The sequence below is a fragment of the Lutra lutra genome, chromosome 16 (assembly GCF_902655055.1).
Source record: "Lutra lutra chromosome 16, mLutLut1.2, whole genome shotgun sequence".
Classification (NCBI taxonomy): domain Eukaryota; kingdom Metazoa; phylum Chordata; class Mammalia; order Carnivora; family Mustelidae; genus Lutra; species Lutra lutra.
The window spans coordinates 15,517,399-15,542,340 of record NC_062293.1 but is presented as its reverse complement, the minus strand read 5'-3'; the positions used below and the strand labels follow the sequence as shown (position 1 = coordinate 15,542,340).

Genomic DNA, 24,942 nt, shown 5'->3' with positions numbered 1-24,942 from the left:
TCAGGTGAAATACTGAGGGATATAGTTTACTTAGGGATATAAGACATAGTCTCTACCAGATTATACACTATGGTATACATAAATCACTAGTATTAAAATATAGTGTGAACAGTATTATGATAAAGTTCTGCCAGGATACTATTGGAGTACAGAGGAAGAACTGCATCTCAGACTTGTGGAGGAAGGAACAATTCGTGGAGGAGGTAGTGACTATCATCATTTTAGGCAGAGGATACAGAAATTATAAAGGCTGAAGTTATGAGGGAGCTTGATAAATTTAGAAAATTACATAGGTAGTTTGTACTTTGGTTGGCTTTCATTTCTTATATCTGCTTCTTTCTGCACGTCTATTTCATTTTTTTCTGATCTAAAACATTAGTTTCCTCTACTATTCGGTTCAAATAGTAGAACACAGCTACTAACAACATTTGAGTTATACATCTTATAGTTCAGGTGCCCAGAGGCGGATACCAACTCAATCGTTTTGTTTTCAAATCTGTATGCCCATGGGTAGGTTAACTCTGGCCTAATTTAGTTCTGGTATCCACCCCTGAACAAATCAGTTTGTGCTCTGGAGTAGGGTTTGGGTAAGGTTTGTCATCATGTCGGCTTGGGTTAGGTAACCAAGTTGATTAGTGGAAATCAACTACGGCAGAGAGAGAAAGTAGTAGATGAAATGAAGATTAGTAAAGGGCAGTTCCCAGAAAGAGGTGTGTGGGTATGAAGGTGCGTGGGGCAGAACACATGTCATTTTTAGAAGCAGTGGCAGCATTGTCCAGGTGAGAGATTGTGAGGGCCTGAAATAAGAGGGTGGCAGTGGAGATGAGTAGATACAATGGAAGAGTCAACTGGACTTGACTGAATCTTGGCTTAAATGAAGGAGATACCATCATTTTTTAAATTTTTTTATTTTATTTATTCACTCAACAAAAATATTTGATGAGTGCTTGCTCCAGTTAGAGGTACTAGAGATATAGCAGTGCTGTAGATCAAGTTATGGTCCTAGTTATATAGTAACTGCAAAACTTATGGGCATTAAGGAGGGCACAAGATGTAATGAGCACTAGGTATTATATGTAACTAATGAATCCTTGAATACTACATCAAAAACTAATAATGTACTATATGTTGGCTAATTGAATTTAAATAAAAATACTTACTCAAGGTTCATACTCATGTTTCTGGCTTAGATGATTGGGTGAATGGTGGGTCTCACTCACTTGAAGTTTGAGGGCGTATGTAATGAATTCATTTTGGAGATATTAAATTTGGACCAATAATGGTATATTTAAGAGAAGTTAGATATATGGGTTAGGGGTTTAGGATAGGGCAGAGTAAGAGGTCTAGAATTGGAAGTCACAATCACATGGTAGTGGCTGAAGTTTTAAAAACTAACCAAAAGGTAATATTTACTTCGTGTATCTATAGTTCTGTGAATTTTTAAACATTTATTTGAGAGAGAGAGAGCACAAGCAGGGAGAGGGGCCAAGGAAGAGGGAGAATGAGAGAGAAAATCTCAAGTAGACTGCAGTGAGTGCAAGCCTGTCACAAGCCTCAATCTCAAGACCCTGAGACCATGACCTCAGCTGAAACCAAGAATCAGACACCCAACTGACTGAGCCACCCAGGTGTCCCTGTACAGTTCAGTGAATTTTAACATGCATATGAATGTATGTAGCTGCCACCACAAATAGTATACATCATGGTACCAGTTACATTATGATACCCTTTTCTAGTTACACCCTTACCCCACGCCTCATCCTGAAAAGCAATGAACTATTTTTCTCTATCTCCATAGGTTCTGCTTGTTTTAAGAATGTGATATAAATGGAAGATGGAATAATACAGCTTTTAAGACTGGCTTCTTTTATTCAGCATAATGCCTTTGAGTTTCATTCAAGTTGTTGTGTCCCCCAGTAGTTGTTTTTTATTGCTCAGTGGTATGCTATTGTATGAATGTACCATAGTTTCTTTATTCACTCACCTACTGAAGAACATTTGAGTTGTTTCCATGTTGGGGCAGTTATGAATAAAGCCACTTATAAACATTCATATACAGGTTTTAGTGAGATTGTGAGCTTTCATTTCTCCAGGGTCAGTGCCTGGGAGAGAGATTTATAGATTATATGGGAAGTGTATGTTTAGCTATAAGAAACTGCCAAACTACTTTCCAGAGCAAATTTCATTCCCACCAGCAAAGTATGAGACTTCAAATTGTTCCGCATCCTTGCTGGCACTTGATATTGTCAAGATACTATATCTTTTAATTTTAGTCATCCTGTTAAATGAGTAGTGGTATCTCACTGTGTTTTTTAATTTGCATTTCTCTCTTTTTTTTTTTTTAAGATTTTATTTATTTATTTGACAGACAGAGATCACAAGTAGGCAGAGAGGCAGACAGAGAGAGAGAGGAGGAAGCAGGTTCCCTGCTGAGCAGAGAGCCCAGTGTGGGACTCGATCCCAGGACCCTGAGATCATGACCTGAGCCGAAGGCAGCGGCTTAACCCACTGAGCCACCCAGGCGCCCCTAATTTGCATTTCTCTAATGGCTAATGATGCTGAACATATATTCATGTGCTTGTTTGCCTTTTGTATATCCTGTATGGTCAAGTGTCTCTCTAGATTTTTTGTTCATTTTTAAATTTGGTTGTTTGTTTTCTTGCTGTTGACTTTTGAGAGTTCATTATATATTCTAGATACAAGCCCTTTGTTGGTTGCTTTTTTGTTGTTCTCCTAACAGTGATTTTTTTTCAGGGCAAAAATTTTAAATTTTGATGATGAAGTCCAGTTATCTTTTTTTAATGGGTTATGGAGTGCCTGGGTGGCTCATTGGGTTAAGATGCTGCCTTCAGTTCAGGTCATGATCTCAGGGTCCTGGGATCGAGCCCTGCATCGGGCTGTCTGCTCAGCAGGGGGCCTGCTCCCCGCCCCCCGCCGGCCTCTCTGCCTACTTGTGATCTCTGTTAAATAAATAAAATCTTAAAAAAAAAAAAAAAAAGAGTCGTCATGCTTTTGGTATCATATCTTAAATCTGTGTCTTACCCAGGTCATAAAGATTTCTGCTATTTTTTTCCTTAAAGTTTTACAGTTTATATTTAAGTTTGTTGTCTGTTTTGAGCTATTTTTCATATAATAAATGAGGTTAAGGTTGATGTGTGTGTTTTTTGCGTATGGATATACAATTGTTCCAACACTAGTGTTGAAAAGACCGTCCTTTCTCCTTTGAATTGCTATTGCATCGTTGTAAAAAAATCAGTTGGCCATATTTGTTTCGGTCTATTTCTTTCTCTTTCCTTATTCTTTTTTTTTTTTTTAAGAGAGAGAGAGAGGACAAGCAGGGCTGAGGGAGAGGGACAATAAGGCTCCTTGCTGAGCAGGGAGCCCGATGTGGGGCTCAATCCCAAGACCCTGAGATCATGACCTGAGCCGAAGGCAGAAACTTAACTGACTGAGCCACTCAGTCGCCCCTGTTTGGGTCTATTTATGCACCATCTATTATTTTCCATGGTCTGTTTATGTATAATACTGTCTTGATTACTGTAGCTTTGTAGGAGGTCTTAAAACCTCCTAGTATGGTTCCTGTAACTTTGTTTTTCTTTTGCAAACTTGTTTTAGATAGGTTAGATTCTTTGCCTTTCCATATACATTTTGGAATCTCTGTGTATAAAAAAAAAAAACTTCTGGGATATTAGTTGGAATTTCATTACATCTATAGATCATTTGGAGTAGAATTGAAATCTTTACCATGTGGGGTCTTCTAGTACATAAACATGATACTTTTTCCATTTATTTGGGTCTTACCTGATGTCTCTCATTAGCATTTTGTAGTTTCTAACATACAGATCCTATATTTATTTTGTCAGATTTATACCTAAGTGTTTTCTTTTTTTAACTATTGTTAATGGTATTCCTTTAAAATCTTGAGATTATATATAATATTGATTGATTTTTGTTTTTTGAGATTGTACTGTGACCTTGCTAAACTCAGCTCTTAGTACTAAGAGGTGTTTTGGGGGGTTTTATTTGTTTGTTTTTTGTAGACTACTTTGAATTTTTAAGTGGACAATAATGCCTTCTGAGAATAACGATAGTTTTATTTTTTCCTTTCCAGTCTGTATGCAATGACTAGTGTATGATGGTAGCCAAGAGTGGTGAGAATGTGTGCTCTTGCCTTGTTTCTGATCGTAAGTGGGAAGCATTTAGTTTTTGCCACTAAGTATGATGTTGGCTGTTGGTTTTTTGTAGATGTTCTTTATTAAGTTGAGCAAATTCCCCTCTATTCCTAATTTTCTTAATTTTTTCATGAATGGATGTTGGATTTTGTTAATTAGTTTTCTGCATCAAGTGATATCATCATATGGTTTTTCTTTAAATCATTAATTTACTGGATTACATTGAATGATTTCCAGATATTAAACAAGTTGAACATGCCAGTATCAGCCTCTCTGGTCATTGTGTGTGTGTGTTTATACACTACTGGATTTGATTTGCTAATATTTGTTGAGGATTTTTGTTTTTTTGTTCAAGAGGGATACCAGAGTAGTAGTTTCCTTATTATGTAATGTTTTTATCTGCTTTGATATCAGATTAACTTTGTCTTAAAATAAAATGAGTTTGGAGTGTTTCCTTATCTTCTGTTTTCCGGAAGAGGTAATATAGAATTCTAGTGTTCTTTATTTAAATGTTTGGTAGAATTCACCTGTGAAACCATCTGGGCCTGGAGATTTCTTTTTTGTAGAACTTTTTTTCTTTTTTTAAAGATTTTTACTTATTTATTTGTCAGAGAGAGAGAGAGAGTACAAACAGGGGGAGAAGCAGGTCCCTTCTGAGCAAGGAGCCTGATGTAGGACTCCATCACAGGACCTTGGGATCATGCCTGAGCCGAAAGCAAGCACTTAACTGAGCCATCCAGGTGTCCCTGCTTTGTTTGTTTGTTTGTTTGTTTTTTAAAGATTTTATTTATTTATTTGACAGAGAGAGATTACAAGTAGAGAGGCAGGCAGAGAGAGAGAGAGAGAGAGAGGGAAGCAGGCTCCCTGCTGAGCAGAGAGCCCGATGCGGGACTTGATTCCAGGACCCTAAGATCATAATCTGAGCCGAAGGCAGCGGCTTAACCCACTGAGCCACCCAGGCGACCCTGTTTGTTTGTTTTTAACTACAAAATTTATTTAATAGTTACAGGAATATTCACATTACTATTCAATTTTGGGTGAGTTTCAGGAGTTAATTACTTATTATAAGATGTTTATGAAGACCAAGATTTGCTGCTGACTGGCTATGTGACTTTGGGAGAGGTACCTTAGTATTAACCTCTCTAGTCCTTAATCTGTTCATCTGAAAAATTAAAAAAGATTTATTTGATTTCTTTAAGGTTTCACCCAGTTTTTAAATTCTGTAATTTGGAAGTGCCTGGGTGTTTCAGTCGTTAAGCATCTGCCTTCTGCTCGGGCTCGGGTCTTGATCCTGACGTCCGGAGATCCTGCCCCATATTGGGCTCCTTGCTCAGTGGGGAGCCTGCTTCTCCCTCTCTAGCTCCCTCGTGCTTGTGTTCCCCTCTCACTTTCTTTCTCTGTCATAAATAAATAAAATCTTTAAAAAAATTCTATAGTTTGGTTAAGATAAGAGTGTATGTGTTTGAAGTTTATGTGAAAGGATTGTGAGCCTCTGTTTCTTGTTTAATCTGTTAGTGTTTGAACGTTGGTTTACCTTGATTCACTTAGCCTTTAACAGATAAGTTCTGTATTTTCTTCTTATCAGTGGATTATTTGGTGATGAAAAGGTATGGTTAGAGGCAGACCTTTTTATGCATTTATACATGATATTATTATGGAATATGAAAAATTACTTTTGTAAGATAATTATGTAGGAAGATGTAAGGTACATTGTATGCTAGTTTTTAATGTTATATTTTTTGAGTAATTAAATTACCAGTTTAGAATTTATAGAGTGTTAGAAATACATTTCTCTTTTGATGATTATCCTTCTGAATGTTCATAATTTGGTGATTATCCTTCTGATTTGAAATGTCACTCATTTTTAGATACTTAATGGAGACAGTGTGTGTTTAAGTATTTTACGTAAAATTCATTTTTAAAAGGTGCACACTGTTGTGCATCCTGTCCATTTATTGGGTTAAAGCAAAGTGAAAATAGCATACAGATCTGCCGAGGGAAACATTAAGTTGCAGGCTGCAGCTGGAGGATTTTACGTAGGCACCTGTGGGTTTGAGTGCGTTCAATATACAGACTGCAGTAGGAGGCTGGCACTGCCTCTGCTGACTCCAGTACACTCCTTCACTGCTGTCTGCCGATTTCTCCACTGTCCAGAAGACAAACAAAATGGTGCAGCACGTAGAGGGCATGGGAAAAAAATAACCGTCACTATGATTCAAAGGTGGGTTTACTGTATTGAATAGCAGAGAAAACTGTTTAACAAGATTAAAAGCTTGGATATAGTTCAGTATGTCAGAAATCCTTAGCTGTTTTAATGTTTGATTGTGGCCATTTAAGAATGAAAATGTATAGTTTTGAAATCTGCATGCCCCTTATATAGGGAGATTTCAGGTATATTGCATGTGTGACATTAATAAATGTATGCATGGAAGATATAAACAGGTTTATATTTGTACTAAATGTGTGTGTGTGTGTGTATGTGTGTGTATACACACATACACATATGCATGAGGGTTTTTTACTATTAATACTGGATTGTTAAAAAAGTAAGCACAGGTTTTATATTTTCTCTGTTGCTTATTTGTCGCAGCTCCTACCAATGCCTTTTTCCTTATATTGTTCATTTTATAATAGTAGAGAGCGTTAGTAGAGCATTCTCTGGTGAGATGGAAAATAAGTAGAATGAACACTGGAGTTGGCACTTCATATTTTATTGATGACTGTAATGCAGTGTGAATTCGCATTGCACATAGTCATCATTTAAATGATTACCTCTTTTATGAAAGCAAAATGTTTGTAAGAACGGCCATGTTGTAGACAGTGAGTATAAAATAAGGAGAGGAAGTAGGACAAGTAAAATTTCTCTGTCCTTGGTTTCTTGAGCAATGTTCAGCATTGACTCAGGCACTGTCATTTTAGAAGTACAGTACAGAAACAACTGAACATCAGCCATAAAAAAAAACATGGAGGTTTAGTTTCCCACCCCCTCCCGGAAGCACTTTACTTATGTACTCATATATTTTGGGTTTCAGTGGCGGCATGTTACTGGGGAGCTGTCCAGTTGAGACAAGATATATTTACTTAAGCCACACCCAACAGATTGAGCTTTTTATGCATTCAGGCACTATTTTAATCCTGTGCTGATTCGTAACCATCATATGTGGGATGCCTTTGAGTTGTAAAAGAAAAAAAAAGAAAGAAAGAAAAAAAGAAAAGAAAGAAAATACTAGATTCACAGGTTCCAGCTTAATGTGTTCTTGAATATCTGAGTTGTTATATTAATAGCACAGAAGAGAAGTGTTGAAGTTATGCAGTTATCTCTAGCAGAGAGAGAGATTGAGAGAGGAAATATTTATATGGTGCCAGTACAAGTGTATGGCATGTATTCTGGTCATATAGGTAACAGGGCTGCCGGTATACTATTTTTTGGTTAGTATCATAGGTGTTAAATTGGGGTTTGACATTTAGAGTGCAGATTTTCTTAGAGCAAATATTGGTCCAAGTGTTTTAAACATTTAACTTAATTTTTCCGTGCTTTAAAAATTGGAAAAGATTAAGCCTGAGTTTGAAATCTATTTATAAAATTTTATTCTATACTAATGACATGCTGTATGTGATAAGAATTAACAACTGTATGGCTGTTTGCCACTGTGTTGGATTACCTCACCCACTTTATTATAAACAGAAATAATAAGGATCAGCATTCATCTTAGTAGTCTGCAGAGTGCCCACATTCTGTATTTTCACAAACTCTTTCTTTTAGACAAAGCAGATTCACTCTATCATCTTCTCAAAAAGAAAAATAACCCTCTCATCTGTACTATTATTCCTTTGATTTTATTGAATAACACAGAAGAATAATATAGGATTTTTATATGCCAAATTTAGTGACAATAAATAGCTAACTACAGATTGAAATATACTATTTTATTAGAATGTTTCATGTATCTAAAATGTTATATAACCCTGATGGAATGTTGCAGATGAAACAAAGAAATCTGATTGGTTCCTCACAAGACACAGCAGCCTTGAAATCTGTTCTAACCAGAGGCTTCTACAGCAGACTGGATGGCTAGTTAGCATCACTGTAAAAACACAAAAAATACTGTGGAAACAGGGAGGGGTTTGGAGGAGAAAATGAAGTCGTTAAAGCACTTCAGTAATTTCTATCTTTTGAGCATTTTGTTTCCTTGCAGATGCCTCCCCCACATCAGCCCCCCTCCCCACTTTGCTTATAGTTACTTCAGGGGTGTTATATATTCTATTAAGTTAGCAAACTTTTTAAATAGTGTTATTTAATTAAATAGAAGAGCTTCTCTAAAAAGAGTTTTATGTTAAGTGATAGGGTGGGTTAATGAATAATAGCATTTCAGAATATTTATTAAATAAAGAGGAGTGGGACTTGTTGGGGGAGGAGGGAGGTTCTGATGGAAAAGAGTCCTGAAGAACAGGACACTAAGAGGAACTCTTTGGCCCTACCCATCCTATTAAATTTGTATTAGCTTTGTCATCTAAGACTTCAGTGATGCTGGGTGAGGGCACATTGTTATTGACATTCAAACAGCAGCCTATTGCAAGTCAAAACAGGTGGAGAATTGTTTGCTGTCTGCTGGCTATTAGAAACATCCTTGAAATGTGAGAACAATATATGTTAGCTATTATGAATTTATTATTCTTGGCTAGGTGGTCTGCTGGAATATAGTTATAAATTATAGTGCTGAATATCCAACCCTTTTATCCTTTTACAGAAAATATTCTGTGTAGTTTATTTTATTAAAATTTGAAATTCTTATTTTTAAACAGTTGTAGGTCAACCTCATTTATAGGATCTGGGGAGGGAAAATTACTGTGAGCAGGAAATGAGCATTTAAATTAAGAAAATTAATTATATTGAAAGGAGAGAAGTATAAGGCATAAAGAGTAATATCTAATACATAGATATATTCTGATAAAAACTAACTATTCTTTTATGTTCCATTTCTGTGCTCATTTTCTAAATTATCCGATATGCTAATAAAGTCAGGCTGAAGGCAGCTGGCTGCTCGTGTTACAAAGCTGAAAACAAAATGGCTGGCAAGGATTAGTACTGTAAATTTGTGATAGAGAGCTGGGTGCAATTAAGCTATCTTTTGTTGAAGAAGACGGTTACAAAGTAAGTTGATGAGGGGATGATGGTTGTAGTAGATGTTTTAGACAATAAAGGAACATCTTTTTATTAAAAAATGTAAAAATACTCTATTATAGCATAAAAACAAAAGATTTTATGCTATAGAGAGTAATTCATTTTCAACTAAGCAATAAAAAACTCTTGTTAATATTCATTTAACCATCATCATCTTTGTCATTCTAGGACCCAGGTATTTTCTGAGTGTATTATTTATGAATCTTTCAGATTCACAGTATGGTTAAATGAATACATACTTTGAGTAGGGGAGAAAATCAGAGACAAGTTTCTGGGAGTTTTATACATTAAGGAATCTTTTAGATTAACATTACATTTATTTATTTATGAATCTTTTAGAAGGATAAAAGAAATGGAATAACAGGAAGCTTTAGAGACAATGAAAATAGGGTTTAGAAAATGACTTCATCCCTAGGTTTGTATATTAGTAAGGGTTTTTCTCTGTATAACTCTAAGCCTTTTCTGATGATGTTTAGCAATTGTCAGAAGATTAAATGACATTGAAATGGTTGATAGGCTCAGAAAGACTGAGAGATAGCTTCAGGAATTCCTAGTTACTTAACTGGAAGACTGTACATTAGCTCACATGTCTGTCTCTCACAGTGTTATGGCTATGTACTGTGAGAGGACGGACAATATAAATTTGTCATCTCCGCTTCTCCAACACCTAGTGCTATGCCCCAGCACTTACTGGGTGCCTAGTAACTGATGAAGAAGAATAACAGCACTTTGTGTGTGCATATAAGGACATGCATGCATACGTAAAATACATACATAATTTTACCCATTTAATCTTCAGAACCTTATGGAATAAATTCTATTACAGTTGACCCTTGAACAACTCAAGGGTTAGGGACGCTGACTCCCATGTATTTGAAAATCCACAAATAACTTTTGACTCCCCAAAAACTTTAATAGCCGACTGTTGCCCGGAAGCCTTACAGATAGCACAGTTGATTAACACATAGTTTGTATGTTATATGTGATAAAGACTGTATTCTTGCAGTGAAGTAAGCTAGCAAAAAGGAAATGCTAAGAAAATCACAAGAAGAGAATGTATACAGTACTATACCCTATTAATAAAAAAAATCCTGTATAAGTCGGTTTGCACAATACACATCCACATTGTCAAGATTAGCTGTACTTTATTTTACACATTTAGCAGATGAAGAAACAGAGGCAGAGAAAAAGAAGTTCGGTGACTTGGCCAAAGACGTACAGTAAGTGTTGGAGCCAGGATTTGTACTTAATGTGGTCCTTTTCTCGTCTCTTCCTCTAGTAACTGAAGATTGAGGTGTTAGTATTCAACAGGATCCTTAACCCTCAGGAGGACATGCTGTGCATATAATCTGGCAGAAACTGCAGAGCAGGGAAAACCTTTCTGCTACTACCTCTCTTTCAAAATTGCTTTAACTGATATTTTGTTTTCTAAAAACCTTTTCTATCACTTAACTATGGTTGATGGCCCATTATCATCATCAGCTAATGTAGATGTAATTTCTAAAATCTACTTAAAAGCCCATAGCAGGTGTATTCAGGAAGCAGTTCGAAAACACACAAAGCTTTCTGCATTCCCAAAATGGCTGCCAACATCTAACCCGTCCAGTTGATTAGAACTTCTGAGTGCTTCGTAACTTGGTTTTCTCTTGTCCTCTTCCATTCTCACGTCCTAATTTAGGATTTTCTCTTTTTCACTTAAATTATTACATTTCCAGTCTCAGTACCCTTTAGTCCATTCTCTGTTTTGCTGCAGTTGTGTGTTTTCATAAATGTAAATTCCTATAACTTTCAAAATAAAATATGGCATGTCTTTTCACTAGTTCTCATTGCTATCACCATATCCTAACAGATGGACACATAATGTAGATAATACACAGATTCATACACAAAGATAAAGAATTTGGTTAAAAAAAAAAAGAAGTTGATGTTTGAATCTCCTTTATCAGAGATGAAAAATCTTAATATAGTTGTAACCATGAATAATTTTTAGTATTGTATGTGTTCTAAAATTTACTAAGTGGTATCATTCTCTCTGTGGAATTCTGCATCTTGCTTATTTTGCTCTTGTTGGTGTATATGGATTTGGTTTATTTCTCGTATGTGTTGTGTAGTATTCAATTTCATTAGCACATTTCTCTTATTCATTTCTCTCCTAAGAGAAGTCTGAGTTTATTTCAGTGTTTGTTTTGTTCTGTGTTATTACAAATCATGCTGCAATGAATATCCTTACATACATATCAGAGTTTTTCTAGGGGCTATACCTGAAAGTGGAATTGCCAGGATGTAGATCATTTGCATTTCACTTTTACTGGGTAATTTCTTTGCTTTGTCACTGTACCAGTTTATAGTCTTCTCAGCAGTGTTTGAGAGTTTCTGTTTTGTAGTATGCTTGCCAGCATTCATATGATCGGACTTCATCATTTTCCCTAATCTGGTACATGAAAGGTAGTATCCTACTGATTTAATTTCTGTTTCCTTAATTTCTAGTGAAGCTAAATATCCTTTGATGTGTTTGGCCCTTCAGATGACCTCTTTTGTTAATAGCTTCCTTATATTCTTTGTGCATTTTTTTTTCTTGGATTTATCTTTGTCTTATTGATTTATGGATATTCTTTATATATTCTAGACAGGGTTCAGCAAACTCTCTGGGTCAAATCCAGTCTACTACCTGTTCTTGTGCAACCTGTGAGTGAAGGGTACTTTTTACAATTATTTTATGATTCAGAAAAAAAAAAGAATGTTACAATATATGAAAATTATATGAAATTCAAATTTCTATGTCCATAAAGAAAATTTTACTGGAATACAGACACATTTGTTAATTACATACTGTCTGTGGCTACTTTTGTGCTTTTGTGAAGTAGTTGCAAAAGAGAACATATGGTCTGCAAAGCCTAAAATATTTACTCTCTTTACAGAAGTTCATAGATCCCTGTTGTAGATCGATCCTTAGTCTTTGATATTTATTGTGGATATCTTTTCTTAGTCTGTTCTGTCTTAAGATTTTGCTTTTGGTTATAAGTCTAAAACTTTAAGCCTCTGTTGAATGTAAGTTTAAATTTTTAGTTTATTCATTTTTATATTTCTTTATTACCCCTGTGTTGTTTCAGAAAATTTCTTTTAATGATTGAAGTTTTGATTTTTCACTTTCAGATTTTTTACTACATTTTTACTACATTTATTACATTTTCCCCCTTAATTTTTTAGTAATGAGATTGAGGTATGACAAGGGGAGATAGTTGTTTTTTCTCATATGGAAAAAGTTAGTTTTTGTACCCTATTTGTTGTTGAATAGCCTTTTCTTTCTCCAGTGCTATATAATGCTATTTTCTCATATATGAAGTTCCTTTATTTAAATGTGAGTCTGTTTTCTTGATTCCTTATTCAGTCAATCCTTATTTTTTAATTAAATATTTCTTTAAAAAAATTTTTTTTTAATTTTAGAAAGAGAACACATGTAACTGGGGGAAGGGACCTAGGGAGAGGGAGAAAGAGAATCTTAAGCAGACTCCCCTCAATCTCAGGACTCTGAGATCCAGCCCTGAGCCGAAGTTAAGAGTCAGACACTTAGTCGATCAAGTCTACCCATCTGCCCTGATTGAATATGTCTGTATTCCACAAGATCCTAATAATTCCTGTTATTCAACCACTTAATCATTGTTCTATTTATGTTTCCTAGTTACATAGGAGAAAAAAACAAAGTGATAACGCTCTAGTAAGGACCTTACTAATGACAAGTTTAGAGAAGGGAATATTGTTCTGAATTTTGTATATGACATATACCAAGGTTTTTCCTTTAAAAAAAATTTCCTTAAAACATTTTGGCCTTAATTTTTTATATTCATTGCCATCATTATATTCAAATAATATAGGTATATGGGATTAATAAAGTATAATTTATTTGTGAAAAAATGAAGGTATCATTAGATAATATATATTCTGGCTTTTTGTTATTTTGGGTTTTCAGTGAGTATCAAGTACATTTAAATATACTTATTAGTCAAAACAGAAAGATGTGCCCTTTTGAGGGGTGTGGTGGGAGAGGGGGAGATTTGATTTTTAATCTGTCAGTAGCTATCATTCTATTTTTTTAAGGTATAAGAGGAATAAATTTAAGGGTTTATTTTATTATGAATGTATGACATAAAATAAAAATTTTCTATTACTAGTGCTTTTGAAACTTACTTATCCTCATATATGAAGGCAGGAATTTGGGATCAAAATCACTTTATCCTGACTTCCCAAGCATATAGTAGTTGTTTCTCAGGTTTCTACTTTAGATCTTGAAGGTAGAGATCAGAAACTGAACGAAAGCGAATATTAGGAAAACAAAGGGAGCTCTAATTAGAAATGAAGCTGGAAAAGTCGAATCTTATAGACCATATTAAGAATTTATATCTGTTCTAATGGGGATCACTTCAACATTTTAAACATTAAATGGGGAAACTATTACAGTTTCATTTCTAAATGATTATTTGGCCATTTTGTGGATAAACATTTAGAAGGGAATGGGTATAGGAATTGGAAACAGATTAGGTATGGATTCAAGGGACATTAGGAAGGAGAATCAACAAAATTTGGTGATGAATTCATTGAGATGGGGAGCTCTGATAGTATCAGATTTGAAGGGGTGAGGGGAAGGTGAGAATTTCCTGTTTGGGTATTTTGAGTTTGAGGTATATATGAGACATTCAAGTAGAAATTTCAAAAAGGGAATTAATTAGTAGATGGACCTCTCTAATTTTTACACAAATACATGAATAAAGGGACCTTCCTTTACATTAGAATACATTAGAATAATGTATTTAAAAGTTAAACATAAACATTTGTGTTGAGAATTGAGAATCATTACAGAGCGCCTGTTTGAGAATTACCTGTTTGGTTTAAAAACAAACAAACAAACAAGGGATTAAATAATTTCATTTCCGGTTGTTCATGTTTCCCTCCTTCCAGTCCTAGAATTCGAATTCATGAGGCACTAAATAGAGGTTAAGATTAAATTAGGTTGTAAATTAAATCTTTAGTTAAAGTGACTTATTATTTCTTCTTCCCAGTCTCCCATCTATGCTTTATCTTGGTTAATGGAATTATAATAAGTCCAGTGAAATTCCCAAATTTGGGGAATTTCTAAGGCATCCAGAATTCCCTTCCTTTACCCATTTCACTCCCACAAATTAATTCAGACGTCAACTGTTGTGTAGGCATGGGGGATAGAAGAGTAAATACAAAATTATTTGTCCTCATAGAACTTACATTCTAGTAGAGGAAATGGCTAAAATTAAAGTAAATAAATAAAATATAGAATCTGTTAGTAGTAACTGCTAAGGAGAAGCAAGAAGCAGGGAAGGGAGAAAAAAGTATGTCTATGTAAATCTGGTGTCTGGGGGGCTATGATTTTAGACAGAGTGCTGAGGGAAGATGGTTGTTGAGGGGACACTTAGATGCCATCTGAAGGAAATGAAAGAACAGGCCATACTGATGTCTGAGAGAGAAATATTCTAGGCAGATACCTTGATATGGGTACATCATTGTTGTGTATATTTTTTATTTTTATTTTTAAAAGATTTTATTTATTTATTTGAGATTGAGTGAGAGAAAGAGCAGACAAGGGGAGGGGCAAAGGGAGAGGTAGAAATAGACTCCCCATTGAGCAGGGAGCCCTTGCCACGGAGCTCAATCCCAGGACTCAGGGATCATGACCTGAGTAGAAGGCGGACACTTAGCTGACTGAGCCACCCAGGCACCCCTCTTTGGCATGTTTAAAGTATGAAGGGAACCAGTATGCTTCAGTGAAGTCAGAGGCGCAAGAGTAGTAGGAGATGAAGTCAGAGAGGTAACGAGGGCCATATTGTGTAGCGCCTTGATCTAAGTACTTTGACTTTTACTCTTACTAAGATGGGGAATCCTTGAGGAGAGGAGTGTCATGATTTGTGTTTTAACAGAATCATTCTGATTGCTGTGTGGAGAAAAAACTGAAGCCAGGCTGCAGCAGAAGCAGAGAAACCAGGTCACAGACAAAGGTGGCTGGGACCAGGGTGACAGGAGTAAAGGGTGAGAAGTAGTTTGGATATACTATGAAGGTACAGCTGACAGAGTTTATTGTTAGAATGCATTTGCAGTATGAGACAAAGATAGGGAGGGGTTAAGGATAACTCCCAGGTTTTTGGCTGGGGCAACTAAAAGAATGGAGTTGCTGTTCACAGAAATAAGGAATGGGGGAATAAGAGGGGAAATGAGTGAGAGGGGGAATGAGAGGCTGTGTCAAGTTTTGAGATGCCTGCTTAATTTCAAAGTAGAGATCTGGGGTGGGCAATTTGGAAGTGCTGAGCTCATTCACAAACAAGGTTCAGGCTGGACAGACAGATTTGGGAACCATTAGCATCTAGATGAAACATAAAGCCATGAGTCTATTTGAGATAAACAAAGGAGTGTACATAGGAGAGAGTATCGATTAGAAAAGTGAGCCCTGGGGCACTGGGCCATGTAGGGACTGGGGAGAAGAGACAGAACAAGCCAGGAAGACTAAGAGGGAACCACAGAGATTGGAAAGGGTGATGTCTTGGAGGTTAAGTGAAGAGAAAGCTTCAAGGAAAAGAGACTGGTGAACTGCATCAAATGTTGTTATAATAAGGTAAAAAGTAAGAAAACAGAACTGACCACTGGAATTAGCAGTAGACTTTATAGGAGATCTTGGTAAGTGTGAATTTGCTAGAGAAACATGGGCGAAAGCCTGATGAGAATAGATTCAAGGAAGAAAGGGGAAAGAAAACTGATTGACAGTGATTAGAACACCTCTTTCAAAAGGATACAAAATCTTTGGGGTTCTTAATCCTAAATATGCCACAAAACTACCCTTTCTTCTGTATTCGCCGTCTTAACGTACTTCTTCAGGCCTTCCTTTCTTCTGGGCTTATTTGCAGTGATCTCTTTGCCTCTTTGACCCCATAGTGCCATTTATAAATGCTCAACAAATTTATCTTTTGAAAACACCATTCAGATCACGTTACTCTCCTGCTCACTATCCTTCGTTTTCTTCCCCACACTTAGAGGATGAAGTCTAATCATGAATAATGATTATGCCTTTTGTGATGATGCTTTTGCCAACTTTTCTACTTTGATATCCTGCCTTTTCCCCATACTTTCTGTGCTCTAGTATACCAGACTCTTTGGATTTTCCTAAGTGCACCACGGTCTTTTATTCCTGTCTGTTTTTATAAATAAAATCTCATATAGTTCCTGAATGTCCCTTCTCATGCTTTAGGAGCTGGGGCTTTCTTGAGACCAGGTTGATGTGAAGAAGCAGAGGCTATTCTAGTTTCCAGAATCTTAGGAAGCTTTACATCTAGAGGACAAAATCATCTTGGTAGTATAACTTCACAAACCCATCTCAAAAAAGTAAATTTAGTCTAGTAAACTGTGTGTTAGAACCTTCTTCAAATTATGCAATATTATCCTGGTTTACGCCATAAACTCCCCAACTCACCAAAATCAGTAATAAACAGGGAGTGAGTATACAAGTGTAACCTTCCTCAATTTAGGGATCATACCCTTTAGTACAATTAGTATTTTTTACCTGTAGCATCTGTTAGCCCTGGAAACTTGCAGATGGATCCAGTTCATTTCTGTATCCAAGCACCACTTCATCTCTATGAATATTTCTCAACTTTGGCTGCATGCTGAATCATCCAGGGAGTTTTAAAGAACTAGTCATGCATGAGTCTCCCTCCCAATTGTTACTTCATTGATCCAGGGGGTAGCTTACACATGAGGATTTTTTTAAATCCCTGGATTTTTAGATCAGTCTGCTATGTGGCCAACATTGAGACTCACATGTTGGAGTGAGGAAACTCCTCAGCATCCAGTTTCAACAGATAAAAACACCAAAAATAAACAAAGTATATGTATGTGTGTATATACACTTATTGTTGACGTTCAGTTATATTTTTAACGGTTGTTAAGTTCTGCTGGACTGATTTTTGCTAAGCTTCACCCTCGCAAATTGTTTAAAAAGCATAAATTGACAAAAATAAGCTCAAAATTCCTTCTTAGCGCTATCATTCTGGGACTCTAAGAAGTGTTTTTCTGTAGAGCAATCTATGCTTCTTAACAACTCAAAGCAAACTGTTAAACTCAAGAATTCAGGTGAGCCATACTGAGTACCTGATTTGAGGGGAAGAAGTTTGAAATCAGAGATTATTTCACATTCACCTTGGAATTTTTTCATCTTTTTTGGTCTCCTATCAACTGCATTGTTGAGCTCTCTTAACCTGTCATGCTATGTTTGTGTATAGCCAGAGAATGGTGGAGAAGAGAACAGGCTTTAGAATGATTCAGATTCTGGATCCTGCACTTAAAACTATAGCTGTGGCCATGTTTGCCTGAAATTTCGATTCCTTTTTCCTGATCTAGCAGAAAGAAAAATGGTATTTATATCATAAGGTTTTATTGAGGATTGAATGACATAAATCTGTATGACATTTTGCACAGTGTCTTACACATAGTAAGAAACAAATAGGTAATGTCTGTTTTCATTAACAGCACAGCTGAAGAAGCTAGAGCTTCAGTTTTCTTTTTAGTTACATAGGGTATGTAAAACACGTAGACCTATCTATTTAGTTTCAGTATATTGATAGAATGCATTCTTGAAATTAAATGACGGAGAGAGCAATTTGCCTCTGTGGCTTCCTCTCACCTATAACCCGAGTCTAATCATGAGAAAAACATCAGACAAACCGCAAAGGAGGTCGTTCTATAGAATTCCTTACTAGTACTCCTCAGAACTGTCAAAGTCACCAAAAACAACAAAAGTTCCTGAGAAACTAGTCTAAGGAGTCTAAGAATACATGATGATGATGACTAAATGTAACATGGCATCATGGAATGGAAAACAAACATTAAATAAAAACTAAGGAAATCTAAGTAAAGTGTGGACTTTAGTTAATAATACTGTATCAATATTGATTCATTAGTTTTGGCAAATGACTAATCTAAATGGGAAACCAGGTGTAGAGTTTATGGGATCTCCCTGTACTATCTCAGCAACTCTTCTGTAAATCTGGAACTATTCTAAAATAAAAACTTTATTAATAAAAAATAAGAAAAATATATAATTGCAGATAACCTTTATTTTTTACAGTTCTATTTAATTCTGTGTTAGGCTTGACATTTTATATGTTTATTGTGCACCTTGAAAGCATAGTCATCAAGTTTTAAAATATTGACATTATTACTGGTGATTACTCCATTTACATTTAGCAAGTCTACTTTGTTTTCCTTTTATTACTCATCATCATTGATGCATAGCTCCATCATGAGAATCAAACCATTCTGTGTTTGGAACTTCTTCTATTAAGCTACAGATCAGACTTTCAGGGATACCTTAGGCAATTATGGATACCTTAGGCAAATGTAAATTAATAACTCATCATAGGGAAGTCACTTGTCATATTGAGATTTAGAGTATAGAAGCTAGATCTATGAAAACCTGTGAGAGGTATTAGCTATAGTCTTGATGGCATTATGTGAAATACTTTTTATTTGGAATAGAATGCCTCCTTTAGTATAGATGTTTTCTTAAGAACTAAATCACTTTTAGGGGGTCTGGCTTACCTGTGAAAATTCTTGTTGATAATTAAGATCTTTGAGAATGATGTGGGGGATAAGGTCTTTGTGTTTTAGAATAATGCCACTCTTCTTTTCACAGTAATAGGTTGGATAGAAAAAGACAACATTGAACTACTTAAACTGTGTCTCAAAACCACATCTGGGGACGCCTGGGTGGCTCAGTTGGTTAAGCAGCTGCCTTCGGCTCAGGTCATGATCCCAGCGTCCTGGGATCGAGTCCCACATCAGGCTCCTTGCTTGGTGGGGAGCCTACTTCTCCCTCTGCCTCTGCCTGCCATTCTGTCTGCCTGTGCTTGCTCTCTCTCCCTCTCTCTCTGACAAATAAATAAAAAATCTTAAAAAAAAAAAAAAAAACCCACATCTGTACCACTTGTTTTTTCCTTGAGCTTGGTTTGGTTCTATGAATGCACTAATTTTAGAGGTGGCCCTTGACAAAAGTAATTCAACAATTTTTTTTTTTTTTTTTTTTTTTGGAATACCCACGCCATACCAGATTCTAAGTTGGCACTGAAAATATCAAGATGAAAAAAGCTTTCAAAGGCACACTTTGAACTTTAGTCTAGTCCAAAGATAGTCATGTAAATAATTAATCATGCAATGTGTCAGTGCTATAAAATAGATATGTATAGTGTGCTAGAGAAGAACAGAAGAGAAAACAATTCTTAATGGGATTCTCCCGAAAATCTTACAGAGAAGATAAGAAATGATATTTAAAGCATCTTTTGGTGAGAGGATGTTGTTATTGATCATAATGATGATCGCTTAAGATTCCAGTTATTTAAGAAGTGTTTACTTAGTGCCAGATGACATGCTGTGTTTTATATACATTACTGCATTTGTTTCTCACCACAACTTCACAGGTCTTACTAATATCAGCTTCACAGATAAATTGAGGTTCAGAGGATTTCATTAAATTTCCTAAGGCCATGTAAATAATAGTAGTTCAAAGATTGAGTCTAGCTTAGTTGTGCTAGACACTAAGCCCTGTTAATATGTGTTAGATACAATTTCCTTATATTGTTAAGTAGAGGCAGCTGCATTTTAGGTAGAGGAAAAAGTGTGAATAAGTTGATGGAGGCCTTATAATGCGTTTCCTCTTTGAATATCATCAAGTAGTTTTGTGCTGCCAGAGTCTAGCGGAATGGGGTTGTAGGGAATAGAATATTTGCCTCAGAATTGCTTATACTAGGGGTTAGCAAACTTTCTCTGTAAAGGGCTACATAGTACATGTTAGGTGTTGTAGGCCATACAGTTTGCAACTACTCTGTCACTGTAGTGTGAAAGCAGCCATCCGTTGTTTATAAATGAGTGATTGTGACTGTGTGCTAATAAAACTTTATGGATACTCAGATTTGAATTTCATATACTTTTTATGTCATAAAATATTATTCTTTTAATTTTCAATTGTTTAAAAATGTAAAAACTATTCTTACTTAGCTCACTGGTTGTCCAAAAATAGGTGGCAGGCCAGATTTGGCTTATGGGCTAGTTTACTCACCTCTGGTTTATATGATGAGAAGGATTTGTTGGTTTATATAACTGTAGACCACAAATAGGGTAGTTTTCTTCAGTAATCCAGTGTTAATAAGGATCTTGGTGTCTTGCATCCAAGGTCTCCATGGGTTCTCTAACAGGTCTAGGGAGAGATAAGACCTTTTCCAGAAACTCTTTCTAATCAGTCTTGAGCTTAATCCCATCAGGTTTCATTATCACTCCACCAAATCAAGTTAAAGTTTATCTACATCGACTAAATTTAGTGGTCAGTTCTCAGTCTTCATGTTACTTGACCTATCAACATTTGACCTTTTCCCTTTCATGAAAGGCTGCTGCTGCTGCTGCTGCTTCTGCTTCTCATCCTCCCCCTTTTGTCCCTCTCCTTCTTTTTTTAAAGTAGACTCCATGCCTAGCCTGGAGCCCAATACAGGGCTTGAACTCATGACCTTCGATCAAGAGTCTTAACTGACTGAGCCACCCAGGTACCCCCATGCAACTCTTTCTTTACTTGACTTCTGTAGTCTTCTAGTTTTGTTCCTGTTCTCTGGTTGCTACTTCTTACTGTTTGCTGTTATTTCTCATATCATTGGCTTCTGCATGTTGAATTCAGCCCCAAGGTTTAGTCTTTTGACTTCACTCTTTCTCTCTCCCCGAACCCCTCAACTATAGTCCTTCCATGGGGATGTCATACAGTTTATTAAAAGTGGTTTCTGGGGGCACCTGGGTGGCTTAGTGGGTTAAAGCCTCTGCCTTCGGCTCAGGTCATGATCCCAGGGTCCTGGGATCGAGCCCCGCATCGGACTCTCTGCTCAGTGGGGAGCCTGCTTCCCCCTCTCTCTCTGCCTGCTGCTCTGCCTACTTGTGATCTCTCTCTCTGTGTCAAATAAATAAATAAAATCTTAAAAAAAAATACTGTCTTAAAAAAAAAGTGGTTTCTGTATTGATGGCATATGTATGTTCATGTCTGCTTATTTGTGTAACGGGTACCTCAAGCTTTGTGTGTCCAGAACTGAGCTCCAAATACTCTCCTGATCCCCAGCCTATTCTTTCACAGTCTTTCCTATCTTAGTAAATTGCAGATCCATTGTTTGGGCCCAAAATACTGGTATTACCCTTGATGATTTCTTTGTTTTTCTCTTCTGACAGGTGATTCTTTCTGCTCTACCTACAAAATATATCCAGAATCTGACCTCTTCTCACCACCTCCACTGCTCCCTTAGTCCAAATGTTTATTTTCTTCTGAATTTTTGCAGTAGCCTCTGATTTGATTTCTGTCCACTTTTGCTCTCTTTCCCCTTTCTGACCCTGTACCACCCCCTTAATGACTTCTTTGTTATAGAAGAGAGCAGCGGAGAGTTTTGAAACTAGACAATTTGAATTTTAGGATTATAATAATGTGTGATTTGGGGAAAGTCACTTTACTTCCCTGAATCTCAGTCTTACATTTTATTTAAAAACATTTTTTTTAATTTGTATTTTTTTTTAAATTTTAATTTATTTAAGATTTTATGTATTTATTTGACAGACAGAGATCACAAGCAGGCAGAGAGGCAGGCAGAAAGGGAGAGAGGAGGAAGCAGGCTCGCCGCTGAGCAGAGACCCCAATGTGGGGCTCGATCCTGAGATCATGACCTGAGCTGAAAGCAGAGTCTTTAACCCACTGAGCCATCCACGCGCCTCTCAGTCTTACCTTTTAAATGGGCATAATATTTGTTTTGTAGAATTGTTATTAGTAATGAATGAGATAATGTTGTAAAAATCTTTTTGGCACTACACCCAGTAGAGAATAGATAATGGACAAATTTCTTTTCTCTTTTCTACCCCAAACAAATGAGCTGCTTTTCTTCTTTTTTTTTTGGTTATTAAAGTGCTTAATTATGTAGCCAGGGAGCATCTTATCTATGTACCTATTCATAAGTGACCTTTGGCTAATAAATAAGTTTAGCTTATGTTCGTAGTCCTTTCTTTTGCACTTTAAAAAAATTCCATTCATACCTTCCAGTTCATGTCTGCCTTGTTGGCCTTAAGTGTATATAGTTCTTACAAATTCATGCTTGATTAGTAAAAAGCACCAGAGTTTATACTTGAATAGTAAAACTTTAATCTCTTTGTATTGTATTCTATTCAGTTTTAATACCCCTCCCATGCCTTCTATTAAGATTGTATATTTAAGTTACCAAAGAAAGATTGAAAGCAACCAACTTCAAAACTTTTATTCATAAAAACTAATCTGTTATTCTAGCACAGTATTTAGCTGAAAACACTAAAGATGAGCTTGGCTTACCAAATTGAAGGTTACTTAAATTGCTAATTTTTCAACTCTCATATTTTGATCCTGGTCTGAAAAGAAGAATCATTTAAAGTATCCCCTTCTTACAGGAAATAAAATATTTTTCTTGGAATTTGTTCAGGCACTTTCTTTCTTTTTTTTTTTTTTAAAGATTTTATTTATTTGACAGAGAGAGAGAGGTCACAAGTAGGCAGAGAGGCAGGCAGAGAGAGAGAGGGGAGGAAGCAGGCTCCCTGCAGAGCAGAGAGCCCGATGCCGGGCTCGATCCCAGAACCCTGGGATCATGACCCGAGCCGAAGGCAGAGGATGTAACCCACTGAGCCACCCAGGCGCCCCCACGCACTTTCTTATTAGACTTTCTCTAACTTAAGTACCTTCATAGAAATCAGTACATACTAAATATCCTGATATGGTTGGTATTTCTTTACCAGGCGTATTTCAGTGCTTTAATACACCTCAATTGAAAGCATCTACCCTGTGAGGTAAATTCTCCAGTGACATTTTCCCCTTTGAAATAATGGGGAATAGGAAATCTATTCATGTTTCTCAGTATTAAAAGTATATTGTTTTATATTACTTGCTGGATTTAACTCCATATGCAGTTAAAGAAAATAAATGCTCTCTGCTGATTATCTCAAATCCAGGAAACTTAAGGTCTGGTTTTGAAAGCTAGCACTTTAGTTGGACAGTCAGGTCTTTTCTTTTTATATCTGTATCTGTTACAACAGGGGGTTTTCCTCTGGGAAGTTCACAGCATATCTGAAGTAAGTCTTTAACTCAAGTTTGATGAGTAAATTCTTACTTCATAGACGCAGCCCAGTCCTACTTCTACACCCTGGGGTGAGGTAATCAGTCTTATGCAAATAACTTGACTTGCTTGACGACTGAAGGTCTTCTGTTTTGTCCATAAATGTAGATGTAAGTGTCCTGCGTGGGAGGTCTTATCTGTACTGAAGGAATTGTGTGTTAAGCAAAGCAAAAACATTTGAAGTACTGTATGTCATTGTAGTCTTGCTATTTTGGATAATGGATTCATTGGTTCCGTAAGCATACCACAAACATTTTTAAAGAGGTTGAGATTTTTTTCCTACATCATCTTGGGAAAGTGGTGAGTTTATTCTTCTTAAAAAATCTTTAACTGTTTACTTTTACCTGAGAATTAATCTCAACTGTTAGGCTCAGTCTTCACTGGAGTAAGACATGGATGGTTATAGGGTTTCAGTCTTAGAGGAGTGAATTGCTCAAATTTACTGCAATGTATTTCTGATTTAATTTTGAAAATTTAGGCAGTTAAAACATTTTAGATTATGATGGTATCAAAATTGTGATTTGTTTTTGTCTTGGAATTCACTGCCTGGCTAACTCAAAACTATTCTCAAGCCATTTCTTGTCTGTATTTTTCCTGTGGATTGTTTTATTGATACCCTGACATTCCGCAGATCATGCAGAAATACTGTTTGAAGCCTAGGTTTTGTTTTGTTTGTTTTGTTTTGTTTTGCCTCTTATTGTTTGGGAAGACAGTCCTGATAAGGGGACATGTCTATGTTTTATTCATATTACTTCTCACATACTTTAAGAGCATGTTTTGATGTTAAAACAGATTATATATGTAATTTTATCCTCATAAAAAAATTAGAAAAATGAAAATTTAAGACCTGTCTGGATATGAATGTTGCTCATTATATTGATTTCCAAGGAAGATACTTGCATAAAAAATTAATTACTAGGAAGAAAAATTGACTAATACTATATTTACACATCCTGATTTAAGGTGCCATAGATTCCTGATATAGTTTTGTATTTTGATAAAATGAATGTTAGGTCTCCTGTGTGGTTCAGTCAGTTAAGCATCTGCCTTAAGCTCGGGTCATGATCCTAGGGTTCTGGAATGGATCCCACATCAGGCTCCCTGCTCAGCGGGAAGCCTGCTTCTCCCTCTCCCTCTGCCTCCCACTCCCCCTGCTTGTGCTTTCTCTCCCTTTCAATAATAAAATAAATAAATAAATAAAATCTTTAAAGAAAAAAAAAAGAATGTTTATTCCACAATAATTTAGGACTGCATAATACTTTATCTTTTTCTTTTGTTTAATTATTTGTTCTGTAAAATTTCCTACAATCTGAATTTTGTTGTGTGCTCAGGAACAATTCACCATTTTCCTCTGTCTTTTGCTTTTCCTGAA

General features: G+C 36.1%; 1 protein-coding gene across 7 annotated transcripts in view; it reads left to right on the top strand.

The window, feature by feature from the left end:
* The window catches only part of TANC2 (tetratricopeptide repeat, ankyrin repeat and coiled-coil containing 2), a 375,400-nt gene that overhangs the window by 74,762 nt on the left and 275,696 nt on the right, over positions 1-24,942 (top strand). The window contains exon 1 of one of the 7 annotated variants that reach the window (XM_047706890.1): positions 15,312-15,374. The exons of the other annotated variants lie outside the window; for them this stretch is intronic. The gene's annotated coding sequence lies outside the window, so the exon portion shown is untranslated. Of the gene's footprint in view, positions 1-15,311; positions 15,375-24,942 lie in introns of those variants that run through there. 7 annotated transcript variants of the gene reach the window in all.